This window comes from Amblyomma mixtum, chromosome 1 (genome assembly GCF_055824585.1).
Source record: "Amblyomma mixtum isolate Tamu chromosome 1, ASM5582458v1, whole genome shotgun sequence".
Taxonomy (NCBI): domain Eukaryota; kingdom Metazoa; phylum Arthropoda; class Arachnida; order Ixodida; family Ixodidae; genus Amblyomma; species Amblyomma mixtum.
Window position 1 is genome coordinate 238,874,339 of NC_143012.1, and position 20,505 is coordinate 238,894,843.

At 47.1% G+C, this 20,505-nt stretch overlaps 1 protein-coding gene across 1 annotated transcript in view; it reads left to right on the forward strand.

Annotated features, from left to right (window-relative positions):
* Octalpha2R (alpha2-adrenergic-like octopamine receptor) overlaps window positions 1–20,505 on the forward strand; it is a 268,393-nt gene that overhangs the window by 101,560 nt on the left and 146,328 nt on the right. The window contains exon 2 of the mRNA XM_089565199.1: window positions 1,599–1,698. The gene's annotated coding sequence lies outside the window, so the exon portion shown is untranslated. The remainder of the gene's footprint in view (window positions 1–1,598; window positions 1,699–20,505) is intronic.

Here is a 20,505-nt window from a genome sequence, read left to right on the forward strand (position 1 = left end):
GACAGTCGAGTCCGGAAGGGAACAAGGAAGAGAGAAATACAGCACGGAATCGGTGGAAAAAGTTGGTGGGGGGGGGGGGGGGGGGGGGGGGGACGTGGACGGGACAGGAGGTGGTGTCACTAGTGTTGTTTACTTTCGAGTCGTGTGTTTCCCGCAGTTCCCGCGCTCATAGCGTTCCCTCTACGGGCACGTGTTGTCGTCATCGTAGCTATTGACAACTGTAAACAAACTCCCCGTCTCCACTTTCCTATAGCGTTTCGTTTATGTTTAGTTCCTTTCTTTTTCTGCACATTTCTATCGTTTCGCGCGGCTGGCGTGATGTGATCGATGCTGGGCGAAGTTTAATCAAGCCAGAACAGAGTAGGGGGCTTTGCGACTGCGAATAAAACGGACGCCAATATATGCGACTCGGCTTTTTTCGGGCGGCTTTCAGAGCTGACACACGTGCTACAGTTTGGGATGTTCGTTGTTGCTTCGTGGTACCAGCATCACGCTCCACGCGACTGCGAGTGGCGTGTACGTACGCAGAGCTGCGTTTGCATAGAGTTAAGCTCAGGGAACGTGTCTACTGGAGTTATTCCGCAAGCTTGCTGAATCTGTAGCGAAATGGAGAACCGCGCATTTGGGAGTTGCAAACGCAGATTTTGCATAAGGCTGATGCTCGAGCGACGTGTAAGGCAGATAGGAGGAGAACGGCATTCCGTAGGCAAAGTGCGAACAGCGCGTCCACGAAATGGAGACACGGTATTCAGACCCATGACACTGCTGGAGTACGCATGCACGCACGCACGCACGCACGCACGCACGCACGCACGCACGCACGCACGCGCTCGCTCGCTCGCTCACTCACTCACTCACTCACTCACTCACTCACTCACTCACTCACTCACTCACTCACTCACTCACTCACTCACTCACTCACTCACTCACTCAAACAAAATGCAAATCAAAACAGTATGCATTCAAATAAAAAGTATCACGGTATGGCAGCTGTTGTAAAATTTTCTTGGGAAAGAAAGCACTTCCTTGATCTCGGCCAATGTCATCGCGGGCGGGAGAGCAGAAGGGGCATAGAGACTGGGGGAGCTGAAAGAGTATAGCTTAAAATGCTCCAAATATTACACCTCACCCACAAGTTCCAACAGCAAATAGGATGTGTTGTGAAGGTCTAGTTGTGAAGGACTCCTAACGGCAGCCCTTCGCAAGGTAATGGCCCGAATGTGTCAGCTGCGGCGACTTAAGCAGAAAGCCTTTTGAGACAACAGCGGGCAGTGCTGGTCTCTCTGGATAAAAACAAAAGAACTGTTTTCCGGCAGATCAATTTGCAGCGCATTTTTCAAGTGGCCTAACAACCATTTTCATTTATAACTCACATTCCGCGTATGGAAAACATGAGGAATATCACAGTTGAGCTTAAGAGCGTGATCGATGCTGCGGATACCAAAAGATGCTGGAGAAATAACGCTGGGTTTCTATTGAAGTTTGTGAAAGAAGTTTGATTCCCAGCGTGATGAACGTTTTGCCTAATTATGGGCGTTGCCAAATCTTTCCGGGACGTGGTGCTCATCTCCTCTTCTCTTTCCTCTTCTGTGACGCAGGCAGACGGCGCTGGGAACCCTGTTGTCGCACATGGGTGCGCACCCCGAGGATTATGCCAGCGCAGTCTGAAGCATCTCCTCCTCCTCTTCGCCTGCACGGGTGAGAAGAAGCATGGTTTTTAGACGCCTCCTTTTCCCCTCGACAATCTTATCTTATTCTCTGCTTACAGCGTTAGTAGGTATAGTGTATAGCTGAACACTGAAGTCCTCGCTTATCTCGGCACCACGGTTGAATTGATCCATTCATTCATTGGTTCATTCACCATTTCACTCACTGAACGTGAGACAAGAATTCAAGGACATGACAGGAGTGCTTTAGCATATGGACAGGAAATATCTACAGTTGAGGCAATGCTAATTATTCCGCCGGGAGTAACCACACTAGTGGTTAGTATATCTACCTCCAAACAAATAGCGTCACCATTTATAATTGTATCAGAGTTGGGTTTAGCGACCACACTGTGTGAGGCATAGAAGAGCCGAGCAGTGCAAACCAGGTCAATCGATAATTCAGGCAGCCCAATTCGTTTGTGCTAGAAAATACAACGCGGCTGCAAGAGGATACCGCAAACAATTATCTACTCGTGCTGGCCTAACGCGAAGCATTGCTTTGAAGATGAGGGTGTCTAGCATGGTTGATAGCGATCGGGCTAAGCTTTGAAGCATGCACCTGATTCTGCCTATCTCGCTTTTTCTGCATGATGGTGGAAAGAATAAGCTTATGGACCGAACTGCTTGTTGCCGGTTCTTTTGAGGTTGTGGGGGCCGCTACGGGACTCATCTTCAACAGTGAAATGTCCAGCCTTGAAAGGAGCAACCCACGTTCTACCTGAAATTAAAAATAGTTATAAAAATTGGACACGTCTGAGGCTTGCACAGCTACATAAAACGATACGATGCTTTTTTATGGTACCAAATTAATTTTTCGATTCGACACGAAAGAAAGCAAAACCGAGAACTTCTCAGCATCTCCTTTATGGGCATGTAGGCAGTACCAAGGCGAAGTGATATGCAAAGCGGACCCCAAGCCGCTGAAGGGGCCCATTAATGCTGTCACGTTATACCGTTAGGCGGAGCTTAAGTGTCCCATCAAGTTTTGGCAGTGACGTCATGAATGACGTCGTTAACTCCTTCAGCACGGAAAATGCAAATAACCTTATTTACACGCATAAGTAGTCGGGCGGATTTCAATATTCTGAACTTTAACTCCCGGAGTCAGGTGGACGACGCCTGATCATGTGCTGAGGGTAGCTTTAAAGTCGCTGGTGCCATGCCGGGCTGGCTAGCAACGCTCAGCTTTGATTATTTTCTTTTTAACTTTGTCAACCCACGCAGCTATAACGGGCTCGCTAACTGCGATGTTACCGAGAAGATGTCGCGCTTGAAGATATCACGAATGACGATGTCATCAGTTCCGTGCCGCCGCGATCGCTACCACATAGCTGAAATCCACCGTCGCTTTGCTTGTGCTGCTTGCGAACTTACCGCCAGAGTGTAGCTAGAAGCGTTAAGCGTTCAAAGCGACTGGTTTAGAAGGACACATCATGATGTACCTTAACCACGCATTCACTGTCGACGAGAGTTCTCCCCAAAGCCTTCGCCGTCTAAGATGCAGAGCTCATTCATTCTGTAGTAGTAGCACTTTCGAGAACCTACGCGCTCTGAGGACGTCACGCCTGTGTATGCAGATGCCGGTTTCAGCGCTTGTTTTGTAAAGCAACCAATCATTTCGTTTCCATCCATCTATGAAAGTATAAGGAAAGAAAAACATGCTCATGCCTCGCACTTACATTCACTGTTCTTAGTACTCCGATATTCAGGCTCCGTGCATTAGATAAGAAAGCCCTGAACTTTGTACAAGCATCTTGGTTAATTAATAATACGCTCAATGTGCCATAAAAAAGTGAAAAATTAAAAGATCGCTAGGTCATTATAGTCTGAAAAAATTCAAGTTCTGTCCTTGTAATTTTTCACAATGGAAGCCGAAAATTTGGGAGTTCTGACTTTTCTTCCTTTGTGATACGAGGCCACGAGCCTTTTGTTCAATAAAATGACATTTTCCAAGAAAACGAGAAAAAAATCAGACGAGCAAGTATAATACGCCCAAAATTTCAAATTACCGAAACGCGGCATGCAGCCAGCGTAAAATCATCACGGATCCTTGTCAAACGTTCGGCAAAAAAATTGTAGAGCGCTACGTGCAGCATCGTTCTTTTAGCCGTTCTGGAAGCCACATACTGTATGCCAGCTTCTCTGCGTAAGCATGCACATAGCGTAGTATACATTATTCAGCAGACAACGCTGCAGCGTCATTAACGCTTGCCGCCTACAGTCTAAACAGAAAAGATAAAAAGGGAATAAGTTGTACTCTCGCGCACTCACTTTCATAAAAGTTAGTGTGCTAGATGATATCTTACTCTCTTTGTACTCCTATATATTCGTATTTGTGTTTAGAGTGTACAATAAACAGAAGCATTCCTGTTATTGTAAAATAATTAGGAGACGCCACTTATCTGCGGTCCGGCGCTTTATGTTGTGTGTCGCACACGCTAAAAGTTTTATGCGAAGCATATTACTAGAGCTACACTACAGCCCGTCGAGCGCGGCGGTGGAGCTACCATTGACCTTTAGCGTGACCACGTGACACCACGTGACAACATGACGTCACAGCAGAGGAGAGATCGGCTGCCGGCTCGCGCGGTCGGCCGCGGCGGTGGAGGCTCCACATCAGAGGCGCTGCAGCTGACCACGTGACGCTACAGCAGTGGTATAAAGCTGAGCTTGCCTCGCTCTCCGGGCACTTACGAGGCGGCCAGGTGTTGGGATGCCGCCTATAAGCAGGGCTGATTTGAACGAGAAGCGAAAGCTTCAGCGTGCCACAGAGACCGATGAAGAGCGGGATGAACGTCTGGCTAAGCGGCGTGCTCAATATGCGGCTCGGCGACAAAGTTCTACAAAAGGAAAGCCATGTATTACCAAGCCTAGCCATCAATATGCTTCGCATCTGACTAGGCTTAACCTTAGCTAAGCCTCAGCCATTTTTTTTTATACCTGAAAGGGTAGTTTAATGGCCTTGTGGTAAGGCATTTTCTGTTAACTACCACCCCTGTTATGATTTCTTGTATCTGCTGTTATGGGCAAATTAACCTCGAATTAGAAACTGCAAAAAAAAGAAAACAAATTTTTTCCCATTTGTTTTTCTTTCATTAATTCAAATTGCATGTTCAGTATTTCTCTGTTGTTTTACGGACGTAAATAGCGAGCGTTGTGGGCTACCTACAGGGGAAATACAGCGTCAGCACGTCTGAATTTAAAAAAAAAATACGACAAAATAAACGGCCACCGAACACCATCCTTCCAGAGTTAATTCTCCAGCCAGCAGCTACTTATAGGTATCACCCACTTTAAGGCTAACTTTAACTTTATTTAGGCCGTGTACTGTACATCTTGTGCGATCGTTGTGTAGTGAGCAATGTAGTGCTTCAAGCACGCGCTTAAAAGGTCTTGAAAAGGCATTTGTGCTTGCATACCTGTTTTCAACTAAGCACACTCTATTCGTTTGGTCACAGCTAAATGTTCGTTCCCGGTCACTTGTCGCCGCAGAACAATGTTTTTCGAAGGCGTTGTCTTGTCCAATAAATGTCACTGATATGCTATAACTTAGAAATCAGAACAAAGTTTTCATTATCAGAGTGTCAAGTATAGGGCAAACATGTTGAACGAGTCAAAGTTTCAAGATCTGCTCAAAGTAGACGTAAGAAAGGAATATCCGAGTCTAATTTATCGCTACCCTACTGTGAATCATATCAGGCTTTGCTGGTATGGTAACAAATATTCCGGAAGCTGCTTTAGTACTGCTTAGGGATTCAAGGAACCTAAAGGAATATTTCAATTCTTACAGAAACGAGAGCCCTTGTGACCCTCGCTTTTGCAGCTTCGCCGGGATACCATGTTTTAATATTAAGGCGAAAGCGTTTAATGCCTCATACTGTCGTTAGCAGACGCGTCGGCAGGAGTGTCGACAGACGCGTCGGCAGAAGTGTCGACAGACGCCTCGGCAGCCGTGTCGACGGAAAAGGCTCAAGGTTCCAGCATGAATAAAGGCGCATCTAGTGAATGCATGGGCTTCATAAATAAAATAAAAGGAGTAAAGTCAAGAAAATGAAAATAAAATAAGAAAATAAACAAAAATAAAACAAAATAAAATAAGATGTGAAAATGAAAATAAAAACAATAAAATTAAGAAAAGGAGCAAAAAAATAAATGAAAAAAACAAAATATGAAAAATAAAGAAGTATAAAAACAAACAGTGGCCAGGAAAGCTTTCGCCTTGCAGCACTTTAGAGAGCCAAAGTGCCCCCTGAATTTTTTCATTTGTTTTATGTAGAGTCATTTTCTTCGACTGCAGCATCTGTCTGCTTTTTGCTTTTCACGAAATGCAATACCCCAAATGGGGCTCACTTGCCGCAAGTTATTCTAATTTCTTTTGGAACCTCATCTGATTTGCTGCGCAAACCAATGTTTTCCTAATTGAGAGGGGTCTCTTCCTGAAACGAATTACGGTAAACAACTGCGACTTGTTCCAGTTCAAATGATGCTCACCGGATGGTACACCCGCAGAGCTTCATTGAAATCCGAAATGAGATAGGCAGGACGTACAACGGTGCTCGAGCTGTGAAGCAGCGCACGAGACCATTCTACAGATCCGTCCTGAGCAACGTTTCCGAGAAGCAGAGAGTCTCCTCGGAAGCTTATCTGGCCGCGCTAACGAGGCTCTCAGGCTGCTGGCGCAGTCCAGCTGCGAAGAATTAGAAGTTGGAGAGACAAAAAAAAAAAGGGGGATCGCGAGAAGAGCCGCATTAACCTTTGTCTTCGATGTTCCGTAACTTCATCTTCACCCACATTTCGAGGAAAGGGCAACGGTGCGCTTACGTAGTGAAACAAATGACCGACTGACGTCAGCCCAGCTGTCTTTTAAACTACTTTCCGTCGGGAAGAGGCGTTTCTCTATATATAACGGGCAACACCTTGTCGGTGGAAACTCCTCACTGTAACAAATTGCTTCCCCGAACAAAATTGGCGCTCGTTTGAGAGCTCGTTCAGCCTGCTGGAGAACAAAACGACACAAGAGAAAGGGAAAGAGGACCGAGAGAAGGACGGCAGCTGAAAGGCACTCGAGTTAAGCCTGTGAATTCGCGCTGAGTGGTTTAACGAGACACCCGAGTACGTGGAACTTCGATAAGCGAAAGGGCGCGGCTTTCCCTACGGCGCCCGAAGCCCGACAGTTCCGAGCAAAAGAAAAAGTGAAAAAAAGAGAGAGAAGAAAAAACGAACTGATAGGAAGCGTTTCGTGGTAGGGGTCGTTATGCACTGTCTTTGTTTTAAACTTAGCCGCTGCTCTAGTTTTAATTTTTCGTTCCACTAATCACTAAAGTCTGGTCTCTGTTTAGACGACCTATTAATCCCATAAGGTAAGGACGAACAGCTTCCAAAAGCGGATCGGGAACAGTGTGTTTTAGACAATCAGGGCCGGGCCCATGGGACACATAAAGCGAACAAAAATGTACCCCTGATAGACCTGAGAGGCTTAGCTCGAATTTCGTTAAACCCCTGAAAACAAGACGCATTAGTCTGCTGTTGTACAGGAGGCACAGTAGAGGGCGCGCTCACGCTTTGAACTTTCCGCGCTGGAAGTTCTTTGCGTGGAAGCAGCGTATGGGGTCCTGCGTTGCGCAATTACGCTTCTGATGTATCTCTTGCGCAAGCGCCACAGTAGACTCGCAAAACTGAACTGTGTCGGCCCCTGGTACGGTGCCTGGTGCACTATGCGTTCCATGAGGTAGGAGGCAAATATTCGTGCGAGCGTTCTAGTGCCCGCCATTTAGAAGCTGCGCAGTCAGACAGGAATGTCCAGCTTTGAAGTTAGTCGCCCTACGCATCACTACGCATTGTAAGCTGGGGAGTGAGGAGGACGGTGGGTGGAAGGGGGTTGTGAGGTGGGGCCTTTGGCCTGATTTCATCGCTGAAAAGATTCATTCTAAACTCCGGTACTCTAAGTGTATCTTCTTATTATATTTATTTTTTTACTGTTCAAACGAAAGACCGGCATAAATGACATATAGAGAATAGACATATACAGGACAGTGCTGTTCTTATCTCTCCATTTTTCAGTTTCGGCCTGAACAACTAGAAGAAAAAAATTTCAGGGCCTCCACTGTCCTGTCCGTGCTTCTTCAGCGTGCGTCCTCCTGACTGCTCCTTTTTTGTCATTGGAATATGAACAACCAACGGGCTCAGCGAAGTACCCGTCTTTTTAAACTTGTCAAGTTCTTCGTTTGAGGTAAAGTCATATGCCTGTCACCAGTCATGCATCGCAAGATGTTATGAAAAGCCAACTCTCTTCTGTAGTTGCACGGCGCGGCCTGCATGCCAGTCGTGCTTGCGCAAGCCCTTCACCGCTTTTAGGCATAAGGTTTTTATGCAGGTACACATTTTATTGAAGTCCCTGCAGATTATTACCTTAAAGCTTTACCACTGAACAAAGAAATCAATGCACATCTGGTCTTGCTGGGAATCTAAACATGTACCTTTAGGTTCCGAAATAAAAGTATGCGTTTCTGAGTGTACGAGGACACTCATGATGGGCACACTATCGATGGAGATAATGCTGCTGAAGAAAGAAAATCGGGCTTTGTTACCAGAAAGAAGACAATGGTAGCACGAAACTTCGTGAACAAAGGAGTCGGTAAGATCTACAAGATAGCAACTACCAGGTGGTTAAGGTGCCGCATGATGAGGATCTTCAGGCTATTTTAGTAATCTAATATTTAGTTACACTTCCTGGTGTAAGTTCTCTTCATCGTCATCATCATCATTTATTATCCCTTAAAGGCCCCCAAGTGGGAGGTTACATAAAATATGGAAGGGAGATCGATAACATATATATCAATGTCTTAATATCAATGTCTTTTTTTAAGAAAAAATTTTCTCGCAGTAAAAGCTGTAAGTTGCAGACAAAAAGAATTTGAAAATCCTTCGCCCTTGTCACTGCAAGCTCAGTGTAATCGTGTAAAAGTCGTGAAGAACAGACAGAGTACTGCTCACTTCAGCCCAGTCGTCTTGTACAATCAAGGGTGTCCTGGTGGTAATGAGAAGCGTTGCCGGGAGCATTTCATTGTGAACCAGCTACCCACGGTCCTTATCTTTCGACACTGGCAAGTTCTTTAGAGGCGGTCGTTGGCAATGCAGTGTGCAAATAGCTTCTCGCAGCTGCGGAACAAGGTTCCGTCGCAGTGTTGCGCAGTGACATCATGTGCCGCGCTGCTGCTTATTCCCACAACCGACAGAGCTGCTCTTCACCGTAAAATGACAAAGAGCCGGCTCTGCACGCCTGTCAGGTCTTATTACGCTGGCATCACTTTCCACGTTTACATCTTGCGTCCTATTTCCGCCGCTTCATGTTACTTAAATCATTAAATATAGGCCTCAATTGAGAGTTGTGCGCGCCCTTGACACCGGATGCATTTCCCCGAATGTGCCGGGTAGATACCGCACCGAGGCTCGGAGGAGCCAACAAAAAAAAAAAAAAACGAAATAGAAGTGCGGTGAGAGTGGAGGTTCGGGGGAGGCTCAGAACAGCGAGCTTCCAGGAAGCGAAGCAGATGGGAAGGAAGTACGTTGAAGATGAGGAGAGGGTACACTACAGCTCGCCGGCAGTCACTCTGACGGCAATGTCGGCGCAGCGCCACCTTGGTCCCCGGCGGCGCCGGGTCGATTTCGGTGCACGAGACACCGGCGACTTCCTCCGCCCGCCGATGCCTGAGCCTTCGCAGAACAGCCTCCGCCGTTGACGGTGGTGCAGCGCGGAGTCCCGCATCTGCTGCTCCTGCCTCGCCGCGGGCGCCGGCAACCGGTTGGCTAACAGCCGGTATGAATAAGTGATAACGCCGCTGCCGACGGGACCCAGAGGCGAAGCTGCTTCCAACGCCTACTATTCGGCTTCTGCTGCCGCCGACGTCGTCTCCCAGTTGCTCCGGCTTTGACATCTCGTCGACGTTGACGATGGAGCCTCGTGTCTATGTACGCAGCGCAGTTTCCGCCTGCAAGGATGCTCGAATGCCTCTCGGACTGATGCAGCAGCGGTTTCCGAGAGAGTGGATGGAGAGGAAAATAAGTAGAGGTTAACCAAGAGGATGTCTCCAATGGCTGCCCTTTGCATAGAGAAAAGGAGGAGGAGATTTAAAACGGGAAGAGGAAAGAGGTAGACTTACTCAGAGGGAGTAAGAAGCAAAGATATCAGCTAAGAACGTGCGTCCTGCAAAGTCATAGTCTGTCGTATACAAGCACGCCGCCATCGGGAACCGAATAGTTTTCGAATGGGAGTGTAAGGAAAACGGAAAGTAGACGACGGAGGCGGGGGAACGGCGAGTGTAACATTGTAAAGCGTATTTACTTTCCGTTTTCTCTTTTATCTTATTTTTTCGAACGGGAGGAGGGGTGGTGGGGAGTGCCACGAATCTGGAGGTGTGTTATTAAGGGAGAAAGCAAAACTAGCTCTTATGGCTAAAGGAAGAGTAAAGGGTGGCAAACGCTACGCTCATCACTGAGTGGAAAGTTGTAGTGTGCACACTGTAAGTACGAGCAAGCAAGGAGAGAACAAGCAAAATCACATCAAAAAACGCCGAAGCGAGAAGGGCTACAGCGAAGAAACAACCAAGTCATAGAATACTTTAAAATACGTTATAACGAAGTTGAAGGGGCCCAGGGATTACTTCCTTATAGCCGCAGCTTCGTTATAAGCCGTGTTGACCGAGCTTCCAAGGGCAGTTGTCATTCCTTCGTTATATCCATTATTTTGTTATAAACTGTTTCGTTATAACGAGATTGGACTGTATATTTACTTTGGTTTATGAGCGAGCGCGTATGCGTGCTTGTGTACGTGTGTGCGTGCGGGAGAGGTAGATGGGGGAGGAGGGATAGGTGGGCACGTCTCTCAATGGGAGACGCAAAGTCGAGCGCCTCATTTTTTGTCCATCGTCCTCTTTGCGACCCTATCTCTCTTGTCCCTCCTTGAGGGGATGTTGATAAGTTTTCTTTTTAAGGACCATACGTGTATACTCAACAAAAATTGGCTGGGCGGTTTGGGAAGCATTCTAGCTGCAACTATTTCATTGACGCTTAATTTCGTATTATGTGATATCACACTGGTTTTTAGCATTTCTATACATCACGGCTGCGGTAATTTTTATAGGTTTGGTTTGGTTTATTGGGGTTTAACGTCCCAAAGCAACTCAGGCTATGAGGGACGCCGTAGTGAAGGGCTCCGGAAATTTCGACCACCTGGGGCGCTTTTTGTAATCTCAAAGCCAACCGCTAAATTTTCTTAGCGGAGGAAATGTTGGCAGCATAAGTTCCATGCGACCCGCGATTATAAACTCGTGTTGAAAAGGAGAAAAAAAAACAACCGGTTCTTTTTCAAACTCGGTCAGTTTGTACACTACACCAAGAGAGACAGTCAACGCAGACGCGATTCCTGATTAACGTCGTCACAAACAGAAGTACATAATACCTCACCTTACGATTTTAGGTGGTTTTCATTGTTTTAAATGCAGAATGCAACACGCTTCCTTTCCCATACCGCTCTACATTACAGCGTGCAACGACAAAATAACTTGGGAAGATCTCAGCAATCTCCCAGAGGCCCGACATTAAGTCCGTGTGAGGTTTTTCGGGAAAAGAGCAAAGTGATCATGTCGTGACAGAGACTTCCTTTCGTGCACACAAAAGTAAAAGCCTAGCTTGCAGCCGAAACAGAGGTGATCGACCGCCTCTGCTCAAACAGCATCCTTTTTTGAATTCCGCTTTTTTTTTGTGTGGTTTTCTGTTTCTTTCTTTTTCATCATTCCTTTCGCGGTTAGGACACCTTGATGTCGTTGATATCGACTCATGTCTCCGCCTCCAATCTGGGTTTTCTCATCTAGGACGCAGTTTGCCTCCGGTATAGATCGCATCATTGCTTTTCTTGTGGTTTCCCTTCTGTTCCACTTTCTCTGTCTCTAATATTTTCTTTTTCTGCAGAACCAGGAAAAGGCCATACCGGAGTATTAGTAAAACTAAGAGTGCGTTAAGCATTAATCCGTCAACCACTGAATTCTCCTTTTCAGCACTGCATGCTTTGCAACGAAAGCAGCTAAACTCAAAGGAGGGTAAGGATACACGAAGGAAAGTAAAAATGCTTCAAGGTCGCAGCTTCACAATTCTGAACCGGTTTCGTAATACAGCAGGCGGATTCGTTGTTCACTCTTTCTCGGAGTACAGCTTTCAGTGCTCACGATTCTCGCCGACGATGTGTGGCGCCCACAAAGCCATATTAGTCGCGAAGGAGTCCCAAGAGTAAAAGCGCGACAGGACTGGAGCGCCTGTGCTGTCTTCCTTATGTCTTTATCACTGAGCCTCGCTGGGACTAGCGTTCTTCGTAAGCATCTACCATACTACTATATCATCTACCATACCAAGAATATGAGCATCTCGAATCGAAAGCAATGAAATGCGAGGCCTTGCTTTCTTTTTTTTTTTTTTTCATTTGTCAACCCTACGCATTTCGTGCTTTCGTCAGAGTCATTCGAAATGAGCTTAATACTTCTTTATTGGTCTTTCCCTGCCTACTGCTCCAACCATCGACACTGAAGTTTTCACTTAATCTTATGGCCTTCGTAACTTCACCCGTTAGTCTCTATCGCTAGCTTGGCTTTGGGTCTAGCACATCTCTTTTTTTCTTTGTTAGATAATCTTGACTAGGAATAATATCTCATACTGACGCGCTTTTGCGCGTTTGCATGCTTCGTTAACCTCGTCGGCGGTACGTCTTCATTTTCTGTACAGAGTGGCCGGCGCTTACGACTCAACCATTCAGACAGCTTTCCAGCTTCTTTGGAAACGAGCACTCTCAAGAATGCTCTCCGCTCTTTTTCCTTTCCTCGGAGAGCATTTTCATGTTAACCGGTTTCTATCCCAAGTTTCTCTCGCCTTCGATGCGTTTTCCTTCTTACTGTTTCTTATTTTTGCTTTCAGGATGCTCTCGCCTCCTTCCCAGTTGCTTCCTCCAGTATCTCTCATACCACTTTTTGTTTTCTCTTTCGCGTTTCTCGTACTTCAGCGCATTCTTCCTTCGCTATTTCTCGAGTGCCGTTCTATTTACCGCTTTCCTCTAACTGCCTTCTTTCTTTCCTTTGGTCTAGCGAAGCTTTCTTGTTTGTTGACTCGTTTTGCTTCGCGCGTTTCCCCCGCGCACGATTCCATTTTCTCAATAGCTTCAGAGGCGCGTCGTCGGCATAGTACACGCGCGCCGGTGGATGCGGCATCCACCGCTTCTCTCCTCGCCGCCATCAGTGCCCTTCCCTCTCCGTCACTCTCTTCCCCCTCAGCTTCCATCCACTTCCATTGCGGTGCACACGCTATTGCGCTTTGTGTCTCGGCCGTGTCCCTAAGTGCGGTCGGAATGCTTGGAACGAGCACCTCGGCAACCTCCGACGCAGGAAGCAGCGGGTTGGCGTAGGAACACTCCCGGGAAAGGCGTTAGAGCTTTTACAGGTCTCGGACACGCGGTCGTTACGCTGGGAATCAGAGAGGCTGGTGTTGAGAGAATGAAAAAAAAAAAAGGAAAATAAGCTTCGGGAATGCGACTCTCGGCATGGAAGAAATAGAACGAAAAGGGTGGAAACCAAAGAGAAGGAGGAAGACCTTGGCATGAGATTGAGAGATAGAACGAAGTAGTAAACGAAGAAAAAGGCAACAGTGATGAAAGACGTTTGAACTCTTCCTGTATAGCTTCGCTTGACTGAACGTAGCTGGAAGAAGCCCGCTTTTAGGCTTTGCGTGGGGTGTGTTAAAAATGAAAGGAGTGAGGGGAGAGGTAGAAAAAAAGAACTAGTAGATAATTCCCTCTGATGACAATAATAAAGGCGAAATTAGTGGTTTTGGCGGAAATTTGTTGTAATTTGGCAAAGAAGGTCAGGCCAGAGGTGATGGCGGCTCCTCGATGTGGTGTTCAAACTTCTTTCTGCATACCAGGAATAGTGGAGAGGAGGCTGTGCAACCCTCTGCGGGGCCGTTATTTATACTGCCAGGAATACCTGCACAAAAAGACGCACAAAACCAAGGACTCATGGCATCGACAAGTATTCACATCTGTTTAAGAATATTTTCGGACTTTTGAGTTTTTTTACTTTAAACAAGATGCACAAATTGAGTTTTCGGGGGCCATTATGGTAACGGATAGAATCACGTATTGGGAGTAGATAAAATTTTTCTTGATTATTACGCCCCATATTTTGTCTGCAGAGTAGCGGTTGGTTATCAAGAGGTGTTGCCTATATGTCTATTATCGTGGTTAGCAAGGATGTTTAAAAGTTGTGCATGGGAATGAGGCCGTCCTCTTCTCTCTGGATTCGGTATTTAATGCTATTCTGCATGCAGTCTTGCTAAGTCACTTAGGGCAGATGTACAGTCTTTGTCAAAAGTTTAGAGCCCAGGGGGTTTGCTTCAAAGCACTACTGTGACGCTCGTGTCGGACTCATAGAAGTCCTACGCATCGGAGGGAGCAGGACGAAAAATCTGCTTACCTTCAGGAGATTTGGGAGGCTGAGCTTGCGTTACGCGCAAAGCAGTGTGGCCCAGAAGCAAACCCCCTAGGCTCTAAACTTCTGACAAATGCTGTACAACAGGGACTCCAACCACGGGGTCCAAACTCAATTTGTTCAGAGTGCCGCCGTGGGGGCTCATTGGTTATGGTGCTCAGCTGCTGACCCGAAAGACGCGGGTTCGATCCCGGCGTGGCGGGCGAATTTCGATGGAGGCGAAACTCTAGAGGCCCGTGTACTGTGCGATGTCAGTGCACGTTAAAGAACCCCAGGTGATCGAAATCTCCGGAGCCCCTCACTACGGAGTGTCTCATAGCCTGAGCCGCTTTGGGACGTTAAACCCCGTAAACCAAACCATCAATTTGTTCAGTAAGGTTTTTCAACAGCAACAATACTTACATAGGAATATTTGTGCTGGAAGAAACTTCAAACTCATTATTTCTTTTAGCGCCATAGCGTTAAGGCTCCCGTTCTGAAGAGAATCCGGCGTAGTCGTCGCCGTTGCCGGCGTTGTAAGCAAAAAAGCAGGTACGTCACCTAAGTAAGTCACGTGACCTTGTGACGTCATCACAGCCTGCCGACCGGATTCTGAGAAAAGTTCCGAATGTTAAATTAATGACTGGTCGCTAGAGGTCGCTCTAGAAGAGCAACCTGCGTCTCACCAGCCCCGCCGGTGGCTGTGTTTGAAATAGCCACCTGGAGGGTCTGCGGCGAATCGCTTAACCGCTGCATCACTGCGCCAAGAGTGGTACGAGGAATCGTCGCGATCTATGTACGTAAAGTAGAGAATGAATGATTACGCTTGTATCGGCATGCCGTCAGAACCAAGACGACTCGGAGGGTATGTTCGAGACCTCTAATGTAATCGCACTGCTCTCTTAAGAGTAGGTTAAGCGTTATGTGATGGTGAAAGAAAGAACACTATCCGATCATCGAAGTGATACGCAAAGACGACCCCGGGCGCTGAGCAGACCCAATAACGCTAACGCTTTACACCCAAAAGGCGAAGCTTAAGTGTAGCCTCAAGTTTTCTCTCTAGCTACTACTCACTGTTTCTTGCACGGCACTATCCTGTTGCTACATCACCTTTTAAAATGTTTCCTGCCGTTATTCCAGCAGTGACGCCGCCATCGGTAAAAAGTGGTTGCGGGATGTTGTGATAGATATCACCGGTCTTAATTCATACGTTTCTTTTTTTTTTTTTAATCACCGTATAGCTTTTAGCTATTGCGTTAAGGAAACCTTGCACCTCAGTTAATGTCACGCTCATTATTGCCACTATCCGCCGCCCAGACGGCGCCCGGTGTAGTCGTCGCACATTTAATCCATCGTCGCACATTTAATCCATTTCCATCGTTGCCGCGATGGAAATGCCAGTAGACTATTTCCTCAACGTCTAAAAGTAAAAAATTCTCCCCCTTATCGCACTTAGTATGCAAAGGGGCCGCCGGAATAGCCATATCATCTTCGCGAAACGCGAGCGAATCGTTTTCACAATCGACTCTACTGTTGCCGCGAGTTGCAGTCGACGATATAAAGCTAACGCTTTGTGGAGCTTTAAGAACGGGGAGACTGCGAGACGATGCAAGCGTACGGGCAAGGTTCTTTCTTGCTGGTGGCTAGGTTGACGCACCAGACAGTGGGGGTCGCCGGTCGCTCGGTGCACCACATAGTGCTGTGTTATCCTTCCCCCCAATGCACCATTTCGTTTTCTGTTACACTATCACCATCGCGAACGACAGAAAGCCTACAACAGTGTAACCATGCGGACTAGTTGGTGTGGATGAAACGTTATGTACCCAGCAACGAAAACGGGAATACAAGAAAAAGGCATTGCACAGAACAGCGCTGTCCTGTGTACTTCTTCGTGCGTTCCCGTTTTCGTTGCTGGTTACATTATGTTTGACAGAAAGCCTCCTTGATAGCGCTGCCGCTATGCACATGGCAAGACATCGAAGCCTTGATGTTCATCATACGCACAGACGCGCATAATGCGTATCATCGTAACCTTCAGAATTCATTGCTGTTAAGTCGGTGCTGTTTGCTTCCTTTTTGCGGCTAGAGCCGTTACTTGAACCGTACCTATAGGAGTCATGTAACTGAAGCCCGTGGGAGTAGTGGTAGTTCTAAATATTTCAGAATACAAGGCAAAGAAAGCCAAATGCCTAGCAAAAGCAGGAGAGAGAAGAAGTGAAAGAAGAGACGAAATGAGTGAAAGAAGAGGAATGAATGAGAGGAAGAAGAGAAAGTAGGAAGAATAGAAAAGAAGAAAAAAGAAAAGGGAGGCAGTTGTCAATCCAAGAGAGAGACTAAAAAGAGAAAGAAGAAGCAGAAAAAAGAATAAGAGCAAGCGTTTAACAGAAGATGAAGAGAAGAAAAAGAAGAAGGAAGATCCCGGCTGGCAAGCGCCAAGGGATATGCCCTGAAACCGGTGTGCAATTATATTCGCGATTATATAATTTCATCTGGTAGATTCCTTTGCTACAATGTGAATTCACTACTTTTCCTTTCCCGTATTTTTTTGTTTTGTACAAATTCTAGCTATACGTTCCAAAATTACCAAAATACTCCATTCCTTGTACATGAGTGCGTTTGTATTCGCTATGCACCCTGGCCTATCCCCCACCGTGGGTATGTGCCATTAATCCTGAGGACTTCATCAGCATCGTCATCATCTAACCGCATATTTCACCACAGCCGTAGCTTTCTTAAGTCAGGCTTTTTCGTCTCCCTTTTGGCATCTTGACAAACGGGTGAATTCACAGCTCATGTACCCGAGCAGAACCAACGTATTCCTGGGGGGGAAGAAACTCTGCAACCATGTGATCAGCAGCCGCAGGAATAAGAATCTCAATTTCTAATCCCTCGCAACTTTTTATTCAGTGACGAGCTGATTCAATCCAATGCTTTATTCCTGCAGAATGTCCTTTGGAGTAAACTTTTGTCAGGGATACTTTAATGAGGCCAAAGCGAGCGTGCCTCGATAGCAATAAGTGCGATTAAATCAGCATCGGTTGTTTTCACAGATCACCAAATGCGAGAGAATAGCTACATTTCTCATTCATTAACATATCATTCAATGTGAACGCGTGCGTGGATAAAGCAGCTTATATCTTCAACGCCACCGACGTCTGTCCGGCGCACTAGCTCAGTCTATATACGCTTACACTGTCGATGCCTGCTCGTTGTTTGCTCCCACCGCAATCTTGGTAAATCCACTTTCGAGGCCAGCATCGCTCACGTCACCTCTCGTGTACGTGTGTTTTCTTTTCCGGTCTTCCCCACGGTCCACCTGTTTCTTACAACGAAATGCGTGTTGACTCTCCTTCGCTCGGCACAAATTCAATTTTCTGGATCTTTTCTCTTTTACTTCTTTTCCACTCTCTCCTTTTTTTTTTTTTTCTTCGAGCCTCGCTCCGTCTACGCACCATGCAACGTTCCACCCGTTGTGCTCTAGCATTCCGAGTATAGTCTACCGCCTTCGAGTTTCTTGTAATTCGCTTTTTTGTTTTACTTCGCCAGCGCCTATGCCAGGGGGCGTTCCTTTGTCCCGAGATTCGTCCTGCTTGTATTTTTTTCGCGGTATTCTAAGCCAGCTACAGGCGCGGCCACATTGATGGTGGCGCCTAGACAAAAACGAAACGCTGAGAAATCTGGAAAAGACACAAGAAAAACGTGGGGTGAACCGAGAGTAAGGTGATGAAACAATAGAAACAACAACAAAAGAAGAAACCATGGGAATACAAGTCGGAGAGCCGCCGTGGTCAATACCCGCGAAATCACGTCCGCATTGAAGCAAATATTGGTCCTGGCGGCTGCGGGGACGCCCGTGGCTACGAAAGAGGGGGAGAAGGGTATGGAGGGAGGAGGGGCAAATCGCTCTTCCCTCGCGTCGACAAGGAAAGAAGGGACGAATAGGAAGGGCACGCTTTGAGGCCTGCTTGCCGGCGGAATGGGGAATTGGGGAGCACGGGGACGGGGAGGGAATGCTACAGGGTTTGGGAGAGGGGGGTGGAAAGCAACGCAGGTGGGCCGACAAAAGCAGAACAGATGAGCTTGGGACAGTACTCTCTGAAGAGGCAAGGGAGAAAGTGAATCAAAGGAAGAAAGGAGAAACATTGAGAGAGGAAGGAGGGAAGACACTTGGTAGGGAAAATGAGTAGGACCCCTTTCCCTAAGTCCCGAGAGAGGGAGACAGGGAGAGGAGAAGAGCTGGACCCGCACAGCGTCCCATGCTCGCCCTCACACAGACGCACGCACACGTACGCTGTGATGGCGAGAAGTGTAGGGCGGGTCGTGCGCTTTTAGTGTAGGGTAGCGGCCACGCCACACACACACATACACACGCTCGCAAAGGCGCGCGACTGGCACGCACGCACAGGCGGCCAGAGGCAGACCAAATCGAAAGTTCTCCCGAGCGAAGTGGAACGCTTGGCCGGATCGGAAATCATTTTGGCGCGGCACCTCCCCACCCTCACTTCCCTTCTGTTCTCGGCCGCCAGAGCAAAGTGGACGATGGCGAAGGACAGAAGGTGAGGAGAGGAGGAGGGACTCCGCCGTCGCATAGACAAAAAGAGTGAGAAACAGAACGGGGTGAAGAAAGAGTGCGGACTCGCTGGGGACTTTCTTCGTTCCCGATACAACGCGCGCTGCGATTCCCTTGTTTCCCCACACGCTCTGTCGGCGCTCCAGGGGCAGACTGCCGGGCAGTCTTCGTTGGCTTCCAGTATATACAGAACGGAGAGCATAGCGCTCAGGTGTATGGACGTGCGTATATTTACATACACCCGCCTAATGCCCTCAGAAGAGCGTACATCTCTAGCATGTGTACAAATGCAGTGGGGGAAAAAAAGGAATCGAAACAGTCAAGAGCAAGGGCGCGCACGATTCAGGAGGCACGTAATCTTTGCGGAGTGCTTCTCCGAAGTACGCGTACCGCCCGGCCGCAGTCGTTTCTTTGCTCTTTAATTATTTACGAATCTCTCGCCTGCGCCGCTCTCTCCGACCTTCCCGCTCTTTTTGCCCCTTAACGGAGCAGTTCCCTCGTCGGATTGGGAGCTCGTTCCCCAAGGAAGGGCACGCACGTTTGAGCGCAGTACGGCGTCCCAAAGGTACGTAACGGCGAGTCGAGGTATAGCGCGAACGTATTTATTTCTATTTGGGATAACGGCTAGCTTGCTTCGGTACATCACACGACGGAACAAGCAAAACATACAAGGAAGCAACTGGCGAAATGGGGGTTAACGTTCTCTTCTCGAGGGAACCTGTTCCCCGCCACTCTATAACACCATTAGCTGTAGACGCTGCGGTTGCTTCGGTAGGCCGAGAGGTGACGCTGTACACCGTGATATGCCGGCGCTGACTGGGTGCCTTCGCGCTATGCTTTTGCAGTGAATTTTACCTTGAGTTCATTATGTACTGGTGCCGTCACAAGTAAATTAGAGGCAATATAAAGGAAAAAATTAATCATTGCCCGCCCAATTCATGCATCCTTGGACGAATATGTGCAGCCTAATTGTGATTTTGCGAATTGCACTGTGCACCAACAAACATGGACCATTATGCTTTAGATTGAAAGAAATTGAAATTTTTTGACAAAGTCGCCTTCCATTTACTTTTGACGGCGAGTGTACCTACGAAGAAGTGGGATTGCAAAGTGTTTAGCGGTTGCCCCCTGCTTGAATGAATTCCTCGCGTGTATTATTGCAACTTGTCTGCTGAACTGTAGTAGTATAATAATAATAGAGATAAGCAGCAACACGTCTATACCAGTAATCTAAAAATGCGAGCTGCGTAATCTGAAAACTCGGGTAACTAGTGCAAGTGTGCAGTGCTTGGGCGACGATCGTAGGCGCACGAGGAAATCAAACGTTAAATGGAAGCAGTCGGATTTAGAACCGCAATGAAATACAACCCCATTTATCGAGTAGTTTACTTTTACAGTATTACACGATACCCTTAAAGCATTGTATCGATAAAAAATTCATGATAACCGCCAGTATCACTCAGCAAGCATTTTGGCCAAAGTACTGCGCCAAAACAAACCGCTCTATACAGACGACTGTTATCAGCAATCGACAATAAACTTTTGTACGACGTTTAGTCAGTTTAAACAGAACAATAGCACTATTTCCTGCTGGGCGTGTAAGGTACTCGAATGACATGAGAGATGGAGAGGGCGACAAGAAACAGGAGCACCCTCACATGTTAAATATTTAAGCAGTAAAGTATTGTAACGCAAAGTGCTAGGAAATGTCAGGAGCAGTAAA